The sequence below is a fragment of the Aedes albopictus genome, chromosome 3 (assembly GCF_035046485.1).
Source record: "Aedes albopictus strain Foshan chromosome 3, AalbF5, whole genome shotgun sequence".
NCBI classification, from domain to species: Eukaryota; Metazoa; Arthropoda; class Insecta; order Diptera; family Culicidae; genus Aedes; species Aedes albopictus.
Genome location: NC_085138.1, coordinates 13931664 through 13954857, shown reverse-complemented (window position 1 = coordinate 13954857; position 23194 = coordinate 13931664). Strand labels below are relative to the sequence as shown.

The following is a 23194-nucleotide window of genomic DNA, read 5'->3' as shown; positions in this document are numbered from 1 at the left end:
GCGTGGAAACAGATCTAGGAGAACGTGCGCAGGACGAAAGACTTCCGGCCTCTAACCTTCAAGAGATTGAGGAGGCAAAGCCGCAGATCTTCTGCCAATCGAGCTTCTAAAATATGGCGGAGAAGCACTACACTGGGTCATTACAAAAATTTGGGAGGATTTGGGAAATATTACCGAAGGAGTGGATGGAAGGTATCGTGTGTCCCATCTACAAAAAGGACGACAAGTTGGATTGCGGGAACTACCGCGCGATCACACTACTGAGCGCTGCCTTCAAGATACTCTCTCAAATTTTATGCCGTCGACTATATCACCGATTGCAAGAGAGTTCGTGGGACAATATCAGGCTGGATTTATGGGTGAACGCGCTACAACGGACCAGATGTTCGCCATCCGCCAGGTGTTGCAGAAATGCCACGAATACAATGTGCCCACACATCACTTGTTCATCGATTTTAAATCAGCGTATGATACAATCGATCGAGAACAGCTATGGCCGATTATGAACGAATACGGATTCCCGGATAAACTGATACGATTGATCAAGGCGACGATGGATCGAGTGATATGCGTAGTCCGAGTATCACGGACACTCTCGAGTCCCTTCGAATCTCGCAGAGGGCTACGGCAAGGTGATGGTCTTTCGTGCTTGCTGTTCAGCGTTTTGTAGATAGTTAACTTCGTGTTACGGCGAACTTTATTCGATCGTAGAGTTCTGCGGAGTCCAAAGTAAGCACGATTTCCTGCCACAATGCGCCTCTGCATTTCTCCGCTGGTGTCGTTGTCGGCGGTCACCAATGAGCCCAAGTACACGAATTCTTCAACCGTCTCGATTTCATCACCGTCGATATAAATTCGGGGTGGCGGGCGCGGTGATTCCTCCCGGGAGCCCTTTTCCGTCATGTACTTTGTCTTCGACACATTAATGACTAATCCGATTCGCCTGGCATCACTTTTTAGGCGGATATACGTTTCCGCCATCGTCTCAAATTTACGAGATATAATATCAATATCATCAGCGAAACCAAGCAGCTGAACGGACTTCGTGAAAATCGTTACACTCGTGTTTATTCCCGCTCTCCTAATTACATCCTCTAAAGCAATGTTGAACAGCAAGCACGAAAGACCATCACCTTGCCGTAACCCTCTGCGAGATTCAAAGGGACTTGAGAGTGTCCCTGATACTCGAACTACGCACATCACTCGATCCATCGTCGCCTTGTTCAATCGTAGCATAATCTGCCATAGCTGTTCTCGATCGATTGTATCATAAGCCGATTTGAAATCGATGAACAAGTGATGTGTTGGGTACGTTGTATTCGCGGCATTTCTGCAACACCTGGCGGATGGCGAACATCTAGTCCGTTGTAGCGCGTTCACCCATAAATCCAGCCTGATATTGCGCCACGAACTCTCTTGCAATCGGTGATAGACGGCGGCATAAAATTTGAGAGAGTATCTTGTAGGCAGCGCTCAGTAGTGTGATCGCGCGGTAGTTCCCGCAATCCAACTTGTCGCCCTTTTTGTAGATGGGACACACGATACCTTCCATCCATTCCTCCGGTAATACTTCCTCCTCCCAAATCTTGGTAATGACCCAGTGTAGTGCTCTCACCAGTGCTTCTCCACCGTATTTTAGAAGCTCGCTTGGTAGTTGATCTGCTCCAGCGGCTTTGTTGTTTTTCAACCAGCCAACCTCCTCCTCAATCTCTTGCAGGTCAGGGGCCGGAAATCTTTCGTCATGTGCATATACTCCTAGATCTGTTACCTATCTACAAAACGCTAATTAGATCGGTAGTCCTCTATGGGCACGAAACATGGACTCTACGTGCAGAGGATCAATGCGCTCTTGGAGTTTTCGAACGGAAGGTGCTGCGTACCATCTACGGCGGAGTGCATATGGAAGACGGGACTTGAAGAAGAAAAATGATGAGTGGAGCGGACCTGGTGTGATGGTTAGAACACTTGACTATCACGCCGAGGACCTGGGATCGAATCCCACTCCCGACAAACTCGCAAAATGTGAGTTCTTCCTTCGGAAGGGAAGTAAAGCGTGGGTCCCGAGATGAACTAGCCTACGGCTAAAAGTCTCGTTAATACAGATAAAAAAAAAAAAGAAAAATGAATCACGAAGTGCATCAGCTGCTGAGAGAACCAACCATCGTCCACACCACGAACATCGGGAGGCTACGGTGAGCTGGTCACGTCATTAGGATGTCGGATAGCAACCCAAATAAAGTGGTTCTCGAGAGTCATCCAACGGGTTCAAGAAGATGTGGTGCGCAACGAGCTAGGTGGGTCGATCAAGTGGAGGACGACTTGTGGACCCTTCGCAGAGTGCGGAACTGGAGACACACAGCCATGCACCGAGTAGAATGGAGATGACTCCTATTTACAGCAGAGGTCACTCAGACCTTAGTCTGACCGGTAAGGTAAGCAATACGGAAGATTGCATTTATCATTTCAAAGTTCATCGACCTCATCCCACGATGGTACAACCAAATCGAGTATGAATGGCAACCCAACGACGCCACCGCACTAAAGCACCACCACCACCGGTGGCGTAACAAATGGTCAATAATAATTTACAATCCACCGAACCCCAAAATCTATAATCGACGTGGGGGGTCGTCCACCAACTCGGACTGGACGGTGGACAATGAATGCTCGCAACACGACACAAAAGCATCGGCCCCAGCGAAACAAAAAGTCCCCACAAACGGCCCAAAGAAAGCAACCGGACTGGGGAGCGTGCTACATATAATGACCGCATTACTACCAGGGGTTCCCATTTTTCTTCGGCCAGTCTCGTCCCCCCTCTCCTTTCGTTAGAGTTCCTTAGTCGCTTGGCGCTGAGAGATCCGTCCGGACTCGGCACAGTTGTTCTCAGTTCCGTTAAAATATGGAGCAGCAAAGGCCGTCGTCCGTCCGTCCATGGTGCTGATTCCAGTAGCAGCGTTTCGTTTCATTGTTAATATGTAAAGTGCCATCGGATCACAGTATGACTTTCCTCGGTTATTATTTATACGCTGAGGGGGACCGCCTGCCTGCTTTCCGAACAACAGCAAACAGAGCTGAAGTTCCTGGCTGGCAGCTTGTGGCGGGTTCAGTGGGTTATGCGATGGTCCTCCAAACGGTTCGGGCCGATTCGGCTATTAATCATCGGTTTATTGTGTTCGGTTCAGTTGCTTTGACTGTCCAGCACCAACCAGCAGAGCACTCAGTGGTTCTGGCACAGAAGAGGCCCCGACCATCGAACGGAACAAGGTGAGAGATCAGTTTGCGTGATAACAGCTTGTAATCCGTTGAGACGATTATTGAACACGGTTGAATTACGGGAAGAACGGGTGCGATCGGTTACACACTTCAGGTTGGTCACCGGTCGTTCACTCGAGAGAGTGCACTGCAAACGTATCAATCAAACATCTCTCTTGCTTGTCGATTGCGCCTCCAGGTCACACATGTGTATCACCGTTTCCCCATCGTGTACCAATCGCTTCAACCCGTTCAAAGTATTCGTAAAATTCCGTCCAACTGGCACACAGACCAACCAGAAAGCATTCATCCATCCAGAGCACGCCTTTCTCTACGCTTGCTTGCTCTTCCCCATCCGAATGGTTGCCCAACCCCCATTCAGCCAACCGAACGGTCAGTTTCCAATCGATTAACTTTAAAATCAATTCCACCCCTCTCATGGCATCGCGCCGATCCAACCTCAACGAACTCGACGGACGACGAAGTTCGCTCAATCGAAACGACCGACCAGACGATACGATGCGAGAGGGTATGGCTTTGGCTTCAGCTTGTAGTGATGCGATTCATCGTGCACCGTTACTTCAATCTCTCTGTCTAGCGCACACACTGGAGATTGGCTTCGATCCAGTTCGATGTGTTCGATTGGTCCGTTCCAGTTCGAAGACTTGCTGGTGGAACGATGATGATGATGATGGGGAACAGTATACCACCACCATTGAATGTCGAGCACACATTTATATGATTTAATGAGAAGCTTCGTGTTTTTCGTAAATTTCTTTGACCGCTTTCCAGTTTTTTCTTCGACAACGCATTCACTACCTAATGCACTAAAATATCAGTTAGTGCAAGTTATTTTTATGCACGTTCAATATGCATAAGTATTATTTACCCCGCATAAAAATTGGAAGAGCTATGCAGAACCAATATTGTGCAGAACCAATATTGTGATAATGACGATAACTATGGCATCGGGGTCAAGGGAGAGAGCTAAGGAAGGGGTGTTCAAGGGGGTTACTTGGGGTTTCAGGTAGGTACTAGGAGCCTCAGGAGCGTTTCTATGGTGTTACTGGTTGTTTCAGGGGCTACCAGGAGATCTCAGGGGCGTTTAAGGAGATCTCCGGAGCATCTCAGGGTATTTCAAGGGATTACTGAGGGTTCCAGGAGGTCTCAGGAATGCTTCAAAAGGGACTCAGGGGGTTTCAGGGAAACTCTTGAGGGTCTCAAGGACATTTCAGGGGCTTTCAGGCGGTACCAGGGGATCTTAGGGGCGTTTAAATTGAGTCCCAGGGAGCTTCAGAGGGTACCATGGAGTCTCAGATGGCCAGATAGGTTATATCTACACACCATCACAGTAACTTCAGTTGTAATGGAGAACGGAAATTGACAATGACTCAACAGAGCACACGCTGACTTGGATCGCAGTTAGCCTAGCCTATCAAGATCCGTAATGTGCCTGTTTTTGATAGTGGCAGGAAGCAACTCTGATTAAGGGGTTTTGAGGGTCGTCTCTGTGCGTTCCAAGGTGTTCCATAGGATTCCAGGGAGTCTCAGGGGTGCTTCAAACGCCTTGATACACCCCTGAAACCCTAAGTAAAGGCTAATGAAGCCCCTCTGGATCGCTCCTAAAACCTCATAGAATGCCTCTGTAACTCCTGTAATATTATTGAAACGCCTCTAAACCATCTTGATACCTTTGGAATACCCATGAAAACCCTTGGGCGCCTTCAAAAGTCCTTGAAACCTTCCCAAACCCCCTGAAACTCTTTGAAACACCCCTGAAATACCTTGGCACACATCTGAAACTCACGTAACCCTCTTGAAATCCCTCTTAAAACCTCTTCAAACCTGTCCCCGTAATACCTTTGAAATACCCATGAACGCCTTTGATAGGTTCCAGAAATCCCCCGAAACGCCCCCTAGAAAGCCCTTGAAGCTCCTCTGTAATGCTCTAAAATGTCCCTGGAACCTCTCGGAATGCCCTTACGTTCCTGAATTTCCTTGGACCGCCTTTCAAAGGGTACTGAGACCCCGTCTGACTCGCCCTCAATATCCCTCGAAATTTGTTTGAAACGCCCCTAAAATCTCCGGAAACGCCAACGAAACCTGTGAAAACGCCCATTAAAGACTCCTGAAATCCTCTGAAACAACCTTCTGAAAAACCTTTTGAAGTCCCTTGGAATCCCCTGTAGAGGAAGGTGGGGACCACGTGGAGCCTCGTGGTCGTGTGATTAGCGTCACAGGGCGTATAATCGTACCATGCCATGGGGTGAGGGTTCGATTCCCGCTCCGAGTGATGAAACTTTTCGCAAGAAATGTTTCTTCCTCGTACCCACTGATGCACGTAATATATGTCGTAGTGTATGTCGTCGTATAGCCTCTGGCCAAAGACGGTGTCCGTGTCTTAAAAAAAAATGCATCCCCTAAGCAAACGTGGCCCAATAACTAAGATTAAGATGATTTTGTGGGTGTTTTGCGTTTTGAAAGTTGGTTTACATATTTGACTTAGAGACGCCAACTTTTGGTCCGCCTGATATCAATTATACTGAATCAATTTAAAAAAGTGTTATATTTTGGGTTCTCAAAAACTGTGGGGGGCAAAACGCACCTTGAAGTGGGGCAATACGATCTCTGGCATTTCCCGCTTTGATTTCTAATGAAATACCAGGCGGCTCCATCTTACTATTTACGGCAGCAAATGGAAGGTGTAGGAGGCGGATGGTAGTTAATATGTTGATTCAATATAATCAGCGCGCAATCGCTTAAATATTGTTGTCATTCTTGGACTTTTCCGACACAATTTTAGGTCTAGTCTGCTTGAATCAGGCTTTTTTTCGGAATAATATAATTACCCTCAAATACTCAAATTCTACCACATTCTAACACCAATAAGAAAAACATTGACAAGGGAAGGGTACTCCCTGGGATCGCAACTATTTTTGTTGGATTCTGCTTGTGTAAATACACTCAAATACATTGTTTCAATGTACGAAATCGCGCGTTTTCCTGACAAAATGTCATTCATTGGTTTCTGCAACAGAAGTACAAACTCCGATGGCAACGTTTGTTTCGTTAAAAACAATTTGACAGTTCTTAAACTGTTTGTAGTCGAAAGCAAGTACGCTACAGTAACCGTGCTGTCAGTTTAGTTGAAATGTTCAATTTTATAGTAGTTTTTATAGCATATTATATTATAGCATATTCAAATGGAAATATTTCACACAACGTAGGATAAAACCAGAACGAAATAAAATAAAATTAGTCAGTAAGAATCGAACTTTCGAGAAATAAAGTTCTTTCCTCCAAAACCCCAATAAAGTGATCCTAAGTGAAGAACAAAGGTAGTTTTTTTGTGTAGTGAATCTTGTGGTACCCAGTTCCGCCGCTAGTAATCGGTCCTCGTAGTGTTCTGCTCGTGTGTGACCCAATCCCAGCCGGAAGCCACGAACCTGCCCTATCACAATTTTATTTACAAATTCAATGCTTCGTTTGCTTTTTTTTTTGTCAAACCGCGTTGCACATAAAAACTTGGATTTCACATAATTCTAACATTTGGAGAACATTAGAAGTTTCTCAAAAAATTGCTCAAAAGATTTTCTACGGGTTTCTTCAAGAATTTGCCATTTGTTGCTCCAAGAGTTTCTTTCTGGAATTTTAAGAAATTCCTTTTAAGATTGCTTCAGAAATTCGTACACAAATTCCTTCAGAAATTTCGGAAGGAATTCTTTCAGGGTTTTTTTTTTGTTTCCTTATGCATTTTTCCAAGAATTCCTTTCTTCTCTTAGTTGTATCTCCAAAGATTTCTTAAAAAATGTCGTTTCGGCAGAATTTCTATACAGTATCCTGCAGGGCTACAACTAGAAATTCTAGCGAGATATTTCTCCGGAAATTTCTACACGAGATCCTTCGTAGATTCTTGCAATAATTCAACTATGGATTCCTTCATTTTTTTCAGGAGAATTTTTAGAAATTTTTCCAAGTATTCCTCCTCCTCCATTCTCCTGGGAAACCATCGAAAATTTCCTCAGGCATTCTTTCTAAAATTAATCCACGAATTATCCCTTGGCATTTTTTCAGAAATTCCTCTAGGAAGTTCTCAAGAGGTTCTTCTTGAAGTTCCTCTAGGCATTTTCCATAAAGTTCCTCCAGGTATTCTTCCAAGGATCGCTTCATAACTTCATTTCAGGATTCATGCAGACCTTTCTGCAGGAATTCTTTCAGACATTTTACCGGTTATCCTTGAGCAGTTTTTCCAGAGCTTTATTCCTTGATATTTCTCAAGGTTGTTTTAGGAGTACCTAGAGAGAGTCCCTCCATTCTTCCAGAAATTCAGTGAACCCTTTAAAAATTCCCTTCTGATGTTTTTTTCGGTGATTCCTGGAAGAATTTCTCGAGGACTATGACTTTCAAGAAAAAATGCTAAAGAAATTTCACCAGGGATTCCTTCAGAAACTCTTCAATGGTTTCCGGTCTTATCAAACATTTTTTCGGCAACTACCCTAAAAATTTCTTAAGATCTGTCTCCAATTTTTTTTTTTCAGAAATCACTCCAGTAGTTTTTCTATGGAAATATTTCAAGAACCCTTCCAGGTGTTTCTCATGAAATTTTATTAGGTATTTTCAGAGGAATTCCTTCAGGTACTTCCCCAACAATTTATACAGGAACTCAGAGATTACTTCAGAAATTGCTTCAGGGATTTTGGTCCAATCATTCTTCCAAAAATGTTTCAAGAATTTCTTCCAGGAATCTCGACAGGAATCTTCTGGAGATCTTTCAGGAATTCCTTCAGAAAATTCTCAAGCGGTTCCAATAGGAATTAAAAAAAATCTCCAGTGAATTTTTAAGCAACTAATGGGAGATCCACTGAAAATTATCTGGACTAATATTTGAAGGAATAAATTTAAAACGAAAATTTGTCGGAGTTTTGAAATTCCTGAAGGAATCAATCTATTCCTGGAAGGACTCTTGAAGGAATTCCCACAGATTTTTTTTTTATTTTTAGAAAGTGAATTTTAAGATAAAATTTGAGGAAAATCTTAAAAAAACGCTTTCTAAAATTCATCCTTGGAGATATTTCTGAAGCAATCCTCGAATGATTTTCAGAAGCAATTCATGGAGAAATTGCCAAAATAATCCATGAAGGTATTTTTTAGCGAATCCCAGTGATATTTTTTTTTATCTGCATTAACGAGATTTTTAGCCCAAGGCTAGTTCATCTCGGGACCCACGCTTTACTTCCCTTCCGAAGGAAGAACTCACAATTGGCGAGTTTGTCGGGAGTAGGATTCGATCCCAGGTCCTCGGCGTGATAGTCAAGCGTTCTAACTATCACACTAGGTCCGCTCCATCCCCAGGGATATTCCTGAAGGAACTTCGGGACTAATTTCTAAAGAAATTCTTGGAGGAATATCAAACGATTGATGGAACTCTAAGAGAATTTATAGAGGAACTTTGGAAGACACAAGTTACAAGTTTTACAGTAACTTTGGAAGAGTTATTGGCGAAATCCTTCAATAGTACCTGTACGATTTAATTTAAAATAAAAAAAAAACATTCTGTAGGAAAGCGAAAAATGTATTGAATAATATTCAATGGAATTGCTGTAGACTTTCCTAGGAGAAAATTTTGAATCCGTGGAAAAAATCCTAGAGGTAAGCTTGAAGGAAATGTGGAGGAAGTAATTCCTGGAGAAATCCCTGGATAAATTCTCGAGGAAATCTCTGGTAGAGTTCGTGAAGAAATACTTTTAAGATTTCCTAAAGGAACCACCGGAACAATTCCCGAATAAAAAATCTCTGGCTGAAAGAATTTTTGAAACAATCTTTGAAAGAACATCTGAATGCAGAGATAAACCATCCTGAAAATAATAATAATGAAATGAAAAACTTCCCAAAATTATTCAGGGATTCCTGAAGAAAAAATCTGATTTTTGCAGAAAATTTTTCTAAAGCACACTCTAGAAGAATTTTTGAAGCTATCCATGGGAAAGTTTCAGAGTGAATCCGTGGATAATTTCTCAAACGAATTATTGGTGTAGTTTCTGCAAAAATCTGCACAACTGAAGGAATCCGTGGAGAAATTTATTTAAGATTGTCGTAATATTTTTAAAATAATCCATGAAAGATTTTATTCATGAAATCCTAAAGCAGCTTCTGAAGATATTCATGGTTTAGTTTTGGAAGAAATCCATAGAAGATTTTCTAAAAAAAATCTTTCGAGAAATTTCTGAAGGAATCACTGGAAAAATGTCTATGGGTAACTTTGGTGAAATGTTTTTTATGTACTCTTTTTGGAGTTCTGTTCCAAGATCTTAAGAAATTTCTTACGGGTTGTCTTGAGGAATCCCTGAAAGATTTTTGAAGGAAACTTTAGAAGATATTCTTACGAAATCTTCACGATCTTTCTGATAGAAGTTTATATAAACCGCTGGGAAAATTTTCTGGAAGAATCTTTGGAGAGATTTCAGAAAAAAAATCCATGGAGCAATTTCTGAGGACACTCATGGAACTCTGGAGAAACTGGATGAATCTTCTTCTTCTTCTTTATGGCTCGACGTTCGCATTGGAACTAGGCCTGCCTCGCTTCAACTTAGTGTTCTTAATTGCACTTCCATAGTTATTAATTAAAGGGCTTTCTTTGCCTGCCATTGCATGAATTTGTACATTGTGTGGCAAGTACAATGATACACTATGCCCAGGGAGTCGAGAAAATTTTCCCGACCGGAACGGGAATCGAACCCGCCGTCTCCGGATTGGCGATCCATAGCCTTAACCACTAGGCTAACTGGAGACCTAACTGCATGGATTATTTTGTTAAATATTCGCTGCAAAACTTTCAGAAAGAATCCGTAGAAACTTTTCTGAAAGAATTCCCTGGGAAATTTTCCAAAAGAATCTATCGAATAATTCCGTAAGAAATACATTGAAGGATTTAAATTAAAGTTCATAGATTATAGATGAATCTTTAGGACACATCAGAGGAATTCATGAATGGTTCTATAGATTTTCAAAAGAAATTTCTGAAATAATTCTTAAAGAAATTCCCAGATAAATCTCAGAATGAATTCCTGGCAAAATTTCTTAAAGATTTCATGAAACATTTTCTAAAGGCATAACTGGTGAAATTTCTTAAGAAATCAATAGAGGAATGTTGGAAGAAATCCGGTTCTCTCTCTCTCTCTCTCTCTCTCTCTCTCTCTCTCTCTCTCTCTCTCTTCTTGGCGTAACGTCCTCACTGGGACAAAGCCTGCTTCTCAGCTTAGTGTTCTATGAGCACTTCCACAGTTTTTAACTGAGAGCTTCCTCTGCCAATGACCATTTTGCATGTGTATATCGTGTGGCAGGCACGAAGATACTCTATGCCCAAGGAAGTCAAGGAAATTTCCTTTACGAAAAGATCCTGGACCGACCGGGAATCGAACCCGTCACCCTCAGCATGGTCATGCTGAATACCCGTGCGTTTACCGCCTCGGCTATATGGGCCCTTAATCCGTTTATGGTTTTCTAAATAAATCCTTAGAGCAATTTTTGGGGAATGTCTCAAAGAATTTCTAAAAAAACTCTGATAAAATTCATGGAGCAATTTCTGAAGCATTCCAGCATAATTTTCGAAAATGAATCTTTGACAAATGTCTGGGGGAATATCTAGTTTATTTTTCGAAGAATAGAGTCTTGCCAATATAACTGAGTCAGTTTTATACCAAATAACTTAATTTTTGGCATAAGTAGAGTATCTAACGTGGAGCAGAAAGACATAAAACCCAACGTTTCTGGATCCATTCAACCCAGCCCAGCGTTGCGATGTGTGTGGTCCTCGAGAATGTGCTCTTTCTTCTGCGATCCGCATCATAACCAGCTGTGAACACACGCGAACAGGAGAAAAACCACGACAGACGCACACTTAAACTTAATGGCAAATGGATTATTGATTTTCGCGCGACTGGGATTTGCATATTCTTTCTCTCAGTCCGACACTCCCCTTTCGCTTGACCGACCACGATGAATCTGTATCGATAGGAGAGTACTAAATCATCGGAAATTTATTGGAGTCCATTAAGAGAAGCGGTGTTCTGCTGCTTTGGTCGGTCGTTTTCTGTTCCAGTGTCTTTTATTTCAGATGCGCGCTCTGGGGATGGTAATTATTAATTAATCACACTGATTTATCGTTGTGATACTTCGGGAAGTGTGGAGGAATCGATTGTTGGGCGCTCGATAGTTTTGTTAGGCATTTCGAATCATGTATAATGTTTTCCGTTTTTTCTGTCCTAATTTCAGTTAATTTTACTTTGCTTATTTCTCACTCCTAGCTTCCTTGATTTCAACACGAGACCCGCCATGTTTATTTGTATGACAGGCACAAATAAACTCAGTGTAAAAAATAGTCTAGATATTTTCAGTAAAACAGATCCAGTACCGAATAGTAAACATCTAATTTTATGAAAGGAACAAGTTTGTTCGTGAACCAGATTTTTTCATCAGAGCCTGTCTGAATCAATATGGTAAATTAGGTAAAATGAAGTGAAACGACACATTCACAGTTTTATGTTCAAGCAACGCTTGCATGCTAGAGACACATAATTCCAAGAAGTAGCATTCCTTTCCTGTAAAATTATTTTTCATTTGGAGATCAAATTTACTTAATCTCCAATTATACTTCTCTCACCTGCTGCATTAAACCGTCTGTTCTAGAGGCTTCCTGTTACACAACCTATTCCAACGTAGAATGCGTTCGGCATGGCTGCTTTTTTCATAAGAGTGCATCAACAATTACAGCTTGTTTCCCGGTAATGACGATAAAATTCAAATATATACTTTGCGATAAGGCACATCAAACGATCCCAGAAACATTCCGAATAAAATAATCCATTGTCCTGATGATGCACTGGTCTCTGCGCTGCCAACGTCGTTTGTACGTAGCAGTTAAATACCCTAAGATGCCATTTATTTGTTTAAAAACAAATAAACACCCCAAAAGTAAACCCAAGATCGGTTCCATTCTGGGAGATCGGTTCTTCCGTCATTCCCTGTCGGACTCGTCGGCGAACATCTAAACGCATAGACGAGCCGCGTCCCGTCGCCACCGCTCTCTCAATAGCGGGGCTATAAAATCCTTCGAGATCCAATAAAGTTCCACAAAGACCTCCGCCATCGCATCAGCCGGCGGCGATGGTTCCGAAGATCAAATCTCGTTCACAGGAAATAAAAAAAAAGAAATAGTTCCAAATCGAAATGAAGCCAAAACAAATGGAAAATCAAATAATTACCCTGCGGCGCGCGGCAGCTAGAGAGCTAGAGCGTTTGCGCGTTCCGGGTTTATGACCATTTTGTCGAGTGATCGAGCGAGTGGCTTATGCGCATCGTCAGTGTGTCCGAATCATTAGATGTCGGAATTATTTTATGCTTTGTCGGATGTGCATTGCGCGCCCTGGAGGTGGGTATAGAAGATCATGGTAAAACTCAAGATCAATTCTAGTCCTCGTTGTTTGCAAATAACATACCTAATCATTATCTAACATGGAATCTGAATTAACATATGCAAATATCAATTTTAAAATAGAACAAAGTCAATGGTATAAAATAAAATTTTCAAATTTCGTAATTGTGCCATGTTTTGCCTCATAATGCATTCTTGCGTGAAAACTAGAAATGCTCCTAAATTCTGCGTATGTCATCCGCTTGAATTATCATATAAATACAGGGTATTTGTTTCTGACAGTGCTGTCATCGAGGTTACTCCAAATTACTCACGAGTAACTAGTTCTTTAGTTCAAAAGAAAATTTTTTGTTCTCAATATGAGTTCCCTCGCAAATATGAGCAAAACAACCTATTTTTCTTTTGCTTTTATATATATTCAGGCCCGCGCACAGAAGAGGTGGCAATGGAAGGGCTTTTCATAGTTTCAGTAGAAGGCAGAGGAGCGTCTGGTGTATGGAGCTTTTAAAATGGGACGGGTTTAACACCCAAAACCCCTCCCATGGCACAGTGGGCAAAATCGAGCCAAAAAACGGAACTTATTTTTGCCGCTGGTTTGAAGCAATAAAAAGTATGTATCCCAAAGGAAAAAACCTTGCTAAATCGATTGGTGATGGTCTCGTGACCGGCAGGTGACGGGAAGTGGCCTCTTTGGCCACTTTTAGGTCCCGAACCTGGTTTTCCGGGTTCCGCACCAGGCTATTTTCAATCAAGTCAGCTTAATATAGAGTGCGGCACATCATTTCATGTCTATTTTTGGTAAGGATGTTAGTGGTGACTATTTAAGACCTCACCAAGGTCATATGGCCACTTCCGGTCCTGGTCCAGTTCCTCCGGATCCGGATTCCGGCCATTTTAAGTGAAGTCAGATAAATGTACGGTGCGACATATCAATTCATATCTATTTTCAATAAGCATGCGAGTAATGACTATTTTATACCTCGCCGAGGTCATATGGCCACTTCCGGACCCTGGTCCAGTTCCTCCGGATCCGGATTCCGGCCATTTCAAGTGAAGTCAGCTAAATATACGGTGCGACATATCAATTCATATCTATTTTCAATAAGCATGCAAGTGGTGACCATTCCCGAGCAGAAGAGAATAACAACAGCATAACAAAATGCGTTATTTTGGCAAAATAACTGCATAATGGAATTAGTAATTTTCATGTTATTAACATAACATATTGAGTTATAAACTTGTCTGTCATAAGCGGCAAAATAACAAGTCACATAACAAAAATTTGTTCCTGAAAAATCAATTTAATAACATGTTTTGTTAGTGGCAATAACAACTTAATAACAGTGAATTTGGGAAATATTTCAATAACAAATTTTGATATTAAAGAGTTAGAGTTAGAGTTAGAAATTAGGGTAAAAACTAACTTTTTTTACTCATTTTTGGGTAATGATTTTAAGTGTGTTATTCTATTTTTAGAAAATAATAGATCACATAAAAAAAAAATTCGATTTCATTATAAAACTTACAAACATGGACGGGATTTGAACCTCCAATCCTGCTATCGTAAATTTTCAGTCGCCTTTACCAATGAGGCTATCACAGCACTTGCAGTGAGGGACGATAGAAGCTTTACTGGTTCTACGTATTGCCAGTTTCCCCATTCCCCCATTTCATGTTTGCCAGTCGCAGGACAAAAATAGACAGAGATTTGAATGCAAGATCAAACAATGAACCCCTCTCTCTTACCAACAGCGCTATCGCGGTGCGCAGACATGCGCACTGAAACACTAAACAGTGGTGGCATGGCCCGTCGTCGGCAATTTCCAAGGAGTAAAGAGAACGATGAAAAAGTTCTAGGTAGTCGACTATTTATGATTGAGCTTCGTCATGGGGTGTATTTTGGCGGCGACAAAGATTCTTTCCGGACGGAGATGATTTTTATTTTATTTTTTGTTTTGTTCGCGTTGTGAGAACGGCGATTATACACGTAGGGGGATTAGGGGCATAATGGACACCCTAAGCAAATGAGTACGTTAGACCTGTATAACGAAGAAAAACTTAACATATTATCAGTTGACTTACAACTTTAACTTGTTTCCTCCGTATTCCAATCATTTACAGCAGGTAGAATGTCTTTATCGTGAAGAAATAACGAATTTAAAATCGTGTGTTTTTTAGGGCTGACAGGAAAGGTACGGGGCGAAATGGACACCCATCGGGGCATAATGGACACCCCTGCATATTTTATGCAAATTTTTTGGTTACATCGATCAGTTAAGTAATCTGCCTACGGAGATCAATGCCACAGATGTAATACTCCATCTTAGATGAGTTTACATAACATCAAAGTTAATTAAGTAAACTTTAGGCTAAAATAATCGAATTGTTTTTTTCCAAACTCTCTAAAACGCCTAAGAGTATGCAATGCGCGTACATCCATTCGTAATTGCCGGTGTTCATTTCGCCCCGAATCGACTACAACATTAAAATTGCTATTATAAGTAAATTCTGATCAAAAATTAAATACTTCATACATTGCTTAATCTCCGTATACATGTAGATTAGGTAACAACTCACTTGTTTTTGTGGTGGACACACTCCAACACTCGTAATATCTTATTTGCTGCTGCTTCGAAATTATAAGAATTTCACCATATGTAGAACATATTTCAATTTCAATGATATTTTGGTTATTTTGAAGCAATATAAATGGTACTTTTGAAAAATAGAACCATAACTTGTTCCTTTACACTTATGCATTAAAAGTTTAACATAAAAATCAACGGTTTCGGCAAAAACAGGGGTGTCCATTTCGCCCCGGGTGTCCATTATGCCCCTAACCCCCCTACCTACGTGAGCGAAGGTAAAAGGTAATTATATCATATGCCGATATGATTACTTCTGCAGATGCTGTTTAGTTTTATTCTGTTTAGGATTATTTTTAGTAATGAAAAACGATATTTATGACATAATGTCAAACAATATATGATCGAATAATAATAGATCGAAAGAAAAAAGTTATAATAGACAAATGCAATCACCAATTGAGCAGAATTGTCTGTATAGTTGACATTTTTATTGATTAGAATTATTTAGTAGGTACCATATTTGCTATCTCCACTCTCACTAACATTCATTACTTCGTAATACATAGTCTGTTCGGTACTTTTTGACGTTATAATTAGAGGTTAGAATAGCAGTACTGTTAAAATGACATATAAATTCAACTAAGTTTACTCAATTTTGAGATAAAAAAAAACTCATTTGCAGATGTATCACTTTTTGAAGCTAAAATTATACTTAACCTATAAGAATTGGGAATCGTAGAAAAGTGATAGGAATTTGGCACCGTAACGGGACTGGGATATTGAAAAAAGGAAATTAATACAAAGATAAACATATCAATAGCTATGATGCTATATTTACCCAAAACTCAAATTATAGCAATGAATAAAATAAAAAATACGGAAGAGTCTGATGAAATTTCTAGATATTGCAATGCCTTTATTTTTTACTTCATAATATGAAACAGCAGACAATAAAATAAAGCAGGTAAACTATGTAATGGTTATATCTGCGATAAATTTTCTCCGGTTTTGACAATATTGATCTCATTTGATCCAGATTTATTTTTTCCATCAAAAACAAATCCGACTGAAGCGATCTGGTCATCGTGAGTTAAGAAAAAACCCGAATTGCCATACACGTGGAATTTTCCATAAACCAGCTGCAATTGGCTTCTTTAGTGGTGTTGAGATAATTCCATATTCACAATCTACATGCCAAACTGAGCCGAAATCCAAATTTTTATGAACTTTGGTACCGTAATCCGGGGTATCATTGATCAGCGGGGTAACATTGATCGGCTTGACCCACCTCAGGAAATGTTCAAACAAGCATTTTACATTGAATCAGTTTCTGCTATCGAATGGTATATCGTAATCTGCAATCATTTAGCTATTAAATGACATGCAATTCATGAAAATTGAATTTCATAAACATTGAAATAAATCGATTTTTCCATAACTGTGTTTCGTAACGCAATGAGATACATTGTCAAACATTCATGCTTGGCGTGAATACTAGATACAGTATGAGGTTTGAAATCACTGTATTACTTCAATATGATATCCTGGAGTTGGATTAAAGAAATGAAACTTCTATGAAAGTGCTCTTTTTCAATAAAATATACGATTTTTTAAAAGAAGGCATTAAATTTCTTAAGCCATTGCCTACCTTTAGGCGTTATTCGCAGTTTAGAGGATTTTAATCTTTAAATAACTTAAAAAGTACTAAACTTGTAAGAATTTGGACAACATATTCGAAATCAGCGTCCCCGAATTTAGTAAGTAAGGGTATTTTCAACACAAACGAACATTGATCACTAACATGATCAATGTTACCCCAAATCAACAAAATCAAAAATTAGATTAAAAAGTCTATTTAAACATGTTTTAAAGTTTTACAATACTTTTTCGAGTAGCTTAACATATACTTAGAGGGCCAGTACTTGTTTTAAAAATATAAAACATGTAACGTTTGCTTTAACAAGAGAATTATTCAAGGTAGAACGAAAATTCTGATCAATGTTACCCCGGATTACGGTACCCGGGAACCTATTTAAAAATCGATTTAAAGTTTGTATGGGAGCGATTTGTCGAATCACCCCTCGTCGCATTTCGTACTGGGCGGAGCTGTCAAGCAGTTGCCCAGCTGTCAAAAGGTGATTTCAAAAAATCTTTTTGTAATTGAATTTAGGTATCAAAATAAAGTTTTAAAAATCTGAAAAAAATCATACTGGCTTATAAAAAGGTGCTCTTTCGAATAAAATCAAAAAATCAATATATTATTCTTAATTTAAAAACCCAAATTTGTTTTAGTTTAGATAGCAATACCATAAAGTATTTGTGCACTCTCAATAATACAATAATAACCAAACTTGTTCCACAACAGAATGTAATATTGAAATGTTATTTAAGGGCTGCATACCAATTGCTTGGTCATAACAAAATAAGATTGTCCAACAAAACATGTTATGGAAACGTAATGCCTTGATAATTCAATAATAACAAAACAAGATATAAAAACAGGTTTTGTGATTTCGTAGTTATTAATTTGATATTCCCCTCTGCTCGGGTTTTAGACCTCACCGAGGTCATATGGCCACTTCCGGATCCTGGTCCAGTTCCTCCGAATCCGGATTTTGGCCATTTCAAGTGAAGTCAGCAAAATATACCGTGCAACATATCAATTCATATCTATTTTCAAGAAGCATGTGAGTGATGACTATTTTATACCTCACCGAGGTCATATGGCCACTGCCGGATCCTGGTCCTGTTCTTCTGGATCCGGATTCCGGCCATGTCAAGTGAAGTCAGCTAAATATACGGTGCATCATATCAATTCATATCTATTTTAAATAAGCATGTGATTGGTGACTATTTGAGACCTTACCGGGGACATATGGCCACTTCCGGATCCTGGTTCAGTTGCTCCAGATCCGGATTCCGGCCACTTCAAGTGAAGTCAACTAAATATATAGTGCGACATATCAATTCATATCTATTTTAAACAGGCATGTGAGTAGTAACTATTTTATACCTCACCGAGGTCATATGGCCACTTCCGGATCCTGGTGCAGTTCCTCCGGATCCGGATTCCGTCCATTTAAAGTGAAGTCAGCTGAATATATAGTGCGAAAAACGAAACACATTTTCAGAGTAAATGTTACACCATTTATTTGCTTTCTAATGTTTTTGTAGTCAAATAACCAGTTTTAATTTCCGTTGATAAAATAACAGTTCGAGTTTAACAGTCATGAAATAGTCTAGATATTACTAAAGAGACCTATTCCTGTGGAACTCGCTTCAAAAAATCCTTGGAGGATTATTACGGCATTTCCTTCAACATTTTTTTTGTAAATACTTCCTTGAGTTTTTATAGAAATCCCTTGGCTAGATGATTAAAAAATCCCCACTTTGCTAGGCTTTGCTCTGTAACTCTTTTTGGAAATCCTTCGGCAATTTGTTTGAAAGTAACTTCAGTTATTTCTTTAAGAACTTCTTCAGCAATTTTTTTTTTCGGAGATCCATTGTTAATTTCATTGCGAATTTCTTCCACAATATAATTGGAAATACTTTCGGCATATATTTGGCAATTGTTTAGATAAATATTTTCGGTATCACATCGGCATTTTTTTATGTGAAGTCATGTGAAAATTCGTTCTTCAATATTTCTAAAAATTCTGATGCATGTAATCATGGATTTTTTGTTATTCATTTTTTTCATTTTCTTTAAAAATTCTTCTTTTACTTCTTATGAATAGTTTTTGATATATCCTGCGAAAGTTTATTCGGAGAATCCCTTAGAAATTTCACACGCAATTTCTTAGACTTAGACTTCGACTTAGACTTAGACTTAGACTTAGAATTCAATTCAGTCGACAATTCCTTTTTATTTTTTGGAGAATTTTCTCATGAATTATCTATACATTTTTATGAAACTTTTTTACTCATAATTTGGGAAAAAATCTTCCGGAATTGGGTTCTTTACGGGTATCCGGATTATTTCATAATCTGATTCTCCGCCCAAAAATTAGTCGAAATCCGAAATTTCATATTTTTTGGAGTCCGGGAACTATTTTTAAAATGCATTTAAAGTTTGTATGGGGAAAATTTTTTGGTCGGGTCGAACTGTCACTTTATCGATTGAACTGCCAGTCTATCCACGAAAATTAAAACCGTTTTGTTAATTTAACCATCAGAACAACGCTATTCTGCCGTTCTACGCCCGATTGTGCTATGTTATATGGGAATCCCATATAACATGGGACAATTATGCGTAGAACGGCAGTATTGAAATCCAATAAAATCACGTTATACTCAGAAAAATGAGCTATTTCGATTAGGCTATAAAAATAGCAATATTTTATTCACTAAACCACCCAATTTCTTTCAAATTTGTCTTTAATAAAAAAAATTAGGAATTTAGTTTGAAATAGCCATAAAATTCAACAATAACTCCCTACGAAATTTGTTCTATTAGTTTCTGAAGAATATTTGCTTGGTAATCGTGAATTTTATCTGAATAATGACTGAAGGAATCTCCAGAAAATACAACTGTACAGTTTCCATTCATTAATTCCGTCAGGAGTTCTTCGCAGAAATTCGTCTCCAGAGGAATAATAACAAAATTATATCTGATATATTACCTACGATTTTTTGTCGAATTTTCTTGAAGAAAAAATCCAAGCAGAATAACAGACGAATTTCTTTGATATTTCACGAGAACTAATTAAGAAATTTAATAAACAATTCATTTTATTATTCTTTCGGCTACTCCTTTAGGAAAATTTCTATCTGAAGTTTCTTCGGCAAATGGTGTTTTAGAAAACAAAACATTTATATTTTTCGTACTCCAAACAAAGTAAGACATTTTTAGAGTATAACATCATTTATTTGCTTTTCAATATTTTTGTTTAGGTAGGCAAATTAACAAAACAGATGCAATTCACTTTGATAAATGACAATCGATAAAGTGATAGCTCGCCCTGAAGAAAAAAAAAGCAAATTAATTTTTACCTGCGTTTTAGTGCGTTTAGTAGTTCCGAGGTAAAAAAAATGAAACTCTGGATTTTGATCCCTTTTCCCATGGAGGTTATTTATATGAAATAGTCTGGATACCATTAAAAAGCCGGATAAGTTCGGAAGTTATCTCGAAAAATCTTTTGGAAATTATTACAGTATTTCCATAAAAATAAACCCGAGGAAATTCTTTCGGGAGTTTATATGAAAAATCCTCTGCTGGTTGATTTTTTTTTCTGAAATATATTTTGTTAATTTTTTCACGCACTTTTTCGGAAATTATTTTACAATACATTGGAAATTCACTGAACAAACCCTTCCAGCTTTTCCCCTGAACATTTTGCTATTGGTTTGGGAATACCTTCTTTAACTCTGTCGGGAACTTCTCCTTCTTTGGGAAATCCATAGTCAATTTTATTGTGAATTCCCTCTGCAATGCCTTTGAATATTTTTAGGCAATGATTTCCGTAATTTCATCCGTACTGTTTTAACTTATTCAGATATTCTTACGGCCGTAATTCTTCCAAGATTTTTTCTATAAAGTAATTCGACAAGATATTGTAGGTAATATTATAGATATAATTTTATTATTAATCCTCTGGTGACGAGTTTCTAAGAAGAACTCGTGATGGAATTACTGAATGAAAACCCTACAGTAATATTTTTTGGACATTCCTTCAGATAAAATACACGAAGCAATTTCTACAGAAGTTGGGTTCTTTACCCTACTAATAAAATAAGCCGCATAAGAGCTTATGATACAAATGCAATCGGAAGAAAGCTCTTTTAAGGTCTTATTCAGCAAAAATGTTAGTCCGGTAGTAAAATCGATACTTTCATTTGCTTAACTGTAATTTTATCCACGAAAATAAAAAAAAAACTGTTTTGTTTATATGCCCACAAAAACACAAGAAATCAAAAAGAAGCTGTTATATTTACACTGAATAAATATTCACACCGCATATTCAGCTGAGTTCACTTGAAATTGTCGGAACCCGGAATTGGAGTAATTGAAGTAGGATGCCGGAGTGGCCATGTGAGGTCTCAAACAGTCACCACTTACATTCTTACCAAAAATAGATATGAAATGATAGTTGCACTTTATACTTAGTAACCTTCACTTGACATGGCTGGAATCCGGATCCAGAAGAACTGAACCAGGATCCGGAAGTGGCCATATGACTCCGGTGAGATATAAAATAGTCTTCACTCACATGCTTATTGAAAATAGATATGAATTGATATGTTGCACCGTATATTTAGCTGACTTCACTTGAAATGGCCGGAATCCGGATCCGGAGGAACTGGACCAGGATCCGGAAGTGACCATATGACCCCGGTAAGGTCTCAAATAGTCACCACTTGCATGCTTATTGAAAATAGATATGAATTGATATGTTGCACCGTATATTTAGCTAACTTCACTTGAAATGGCTGGAATCCGGATCCGAAGGAACTGAACCAGGATCCGGAAGTGGCCATACTCGGCGAGGTATAAAATAGTCATCACTCACATGCTTATTGAAAAAAGATATGAATTGATATGTCGCACCGTATATTTAGCTGACTTCACTTGAAATGGCCGGAATCCGGATCCGGAGGAACTGGACCAGGACCGGAAGTGGCCATATGACCTTGATGAGGTCTTAAATAGTCACCACTAACATCCTTACCAAAAATAGACATGAAATGATGTGCCGCACTCTATATTAAGCTGACTTGATTGAAAATAGCCTGGTGCGGAACCCGGAAAACCAGGTTCGGGACCTAAAAGTGGCCAAAGAGGCCACTTCCCGTCACCTGCCGGTCACGAAACCATCACCAATCGATTTAGCAAGGTTTTTTCCTTTGGGATACATACTTTTTATTGCTTCAAACCAGCGGCAAAAATAAGTTCCGTTTTTTGGCTCGATTTTGCCCACTGTGATGGGCTTCAGGTTGGTGCCCTCATATTCATATGTAAGAATAAATTCCGTTTTTTTCTACTTCATGTTACTATTTCCATTTCAATCCTGATGTTTTTAATTTCTACCATAGGCAGACGCTGGGAAAAGCTAATTTTTTGGCCTGCCTTGGTTTCCGTTTTTGATATTCGATATCCTGATGACTCATCATTGGGATCGCATAAGGTTAACACAAGAGGCGAATGCTTTCTTCAGTTATTTGATATGCTAGGTTTTTCTATGCTAAACTATGTAAGGCGAACTAGACATGACTTTACCACTGGGGCTAGTCGGTAGAAGATCTCTCTATTGCCTCTTTTGAAGTCGCTATTTGTTTTACAATACACGGTCTTCATGGTACTGTCAACTTCTCTGTTTTCTCGCCACAGACCATAGACCTCCAGTCAGTAGTGGCTGTAGTTCACCTTACTTTTGTTGAATTTGTTCTATATAAGCAACCTTGTAAACTTGCTGTTTGCTACGTTCAGTGAGAACTGAAAAGGCAAACTTGCGTGTCATGCCTCGAGCATGTTTGCTTGGCAGCAACTCAATCATTACTTCTCTCGCTTTTAAACTAATTACTACTGTTGCAATTGATGAACCCTAATAGCACACATGTTCTAGTCAAGCATATACAACTCTTATTTGACCAAATTCTGTCGGATATCCGCTTCAAACTTTAACAGAAAACACATCTTTTATTGAGGTCTTCCGCAAATTTTTGATAGTGATGCTAAAACTCATCACATCATCTGCGACATAGTATAGCATACCCAAGAAACAGAACTTTCTGAATAACTGTTTTTTAAGCTAAAGTTTGCCTAAGAGTGGGTTGGCTGTCGATAAAAATACGAAATGCGGAATTTTTCTGTCACTTATCTGCTTTAAAATAATTACATCTATGATGATGATTAGTCCTATGACATGACTATTATGACATCTATGAGTTTGTTGATATTTTTTTTGTGCCCACATAAGAAAAA

General features: G+C 39.1%; 1 long non-coding RNA gene across 1 annotated transcript in view; it reads left to right on the top strand.

Moving 5' to 3' along the window:
* LOC134290068 (uncharacterized) overlaps nucleotides 1–17527 on the top strand; it is a 404394-nt gene extending 386867 nt beyond the window's left edge. The window contains exon 2 of the long non-coding RNA XR_009998836.1: nucleotides 15549–17527. This is a non-coding gene — a long non-coding RNA (uncharacterized LOC134290068). The remainder of the gene's footprint in view (nucleotides 1–15548) is intronic.
* The last annotated feature ends 5667 nt before the right edge of the window (nucleotides 17528–23194 follow it).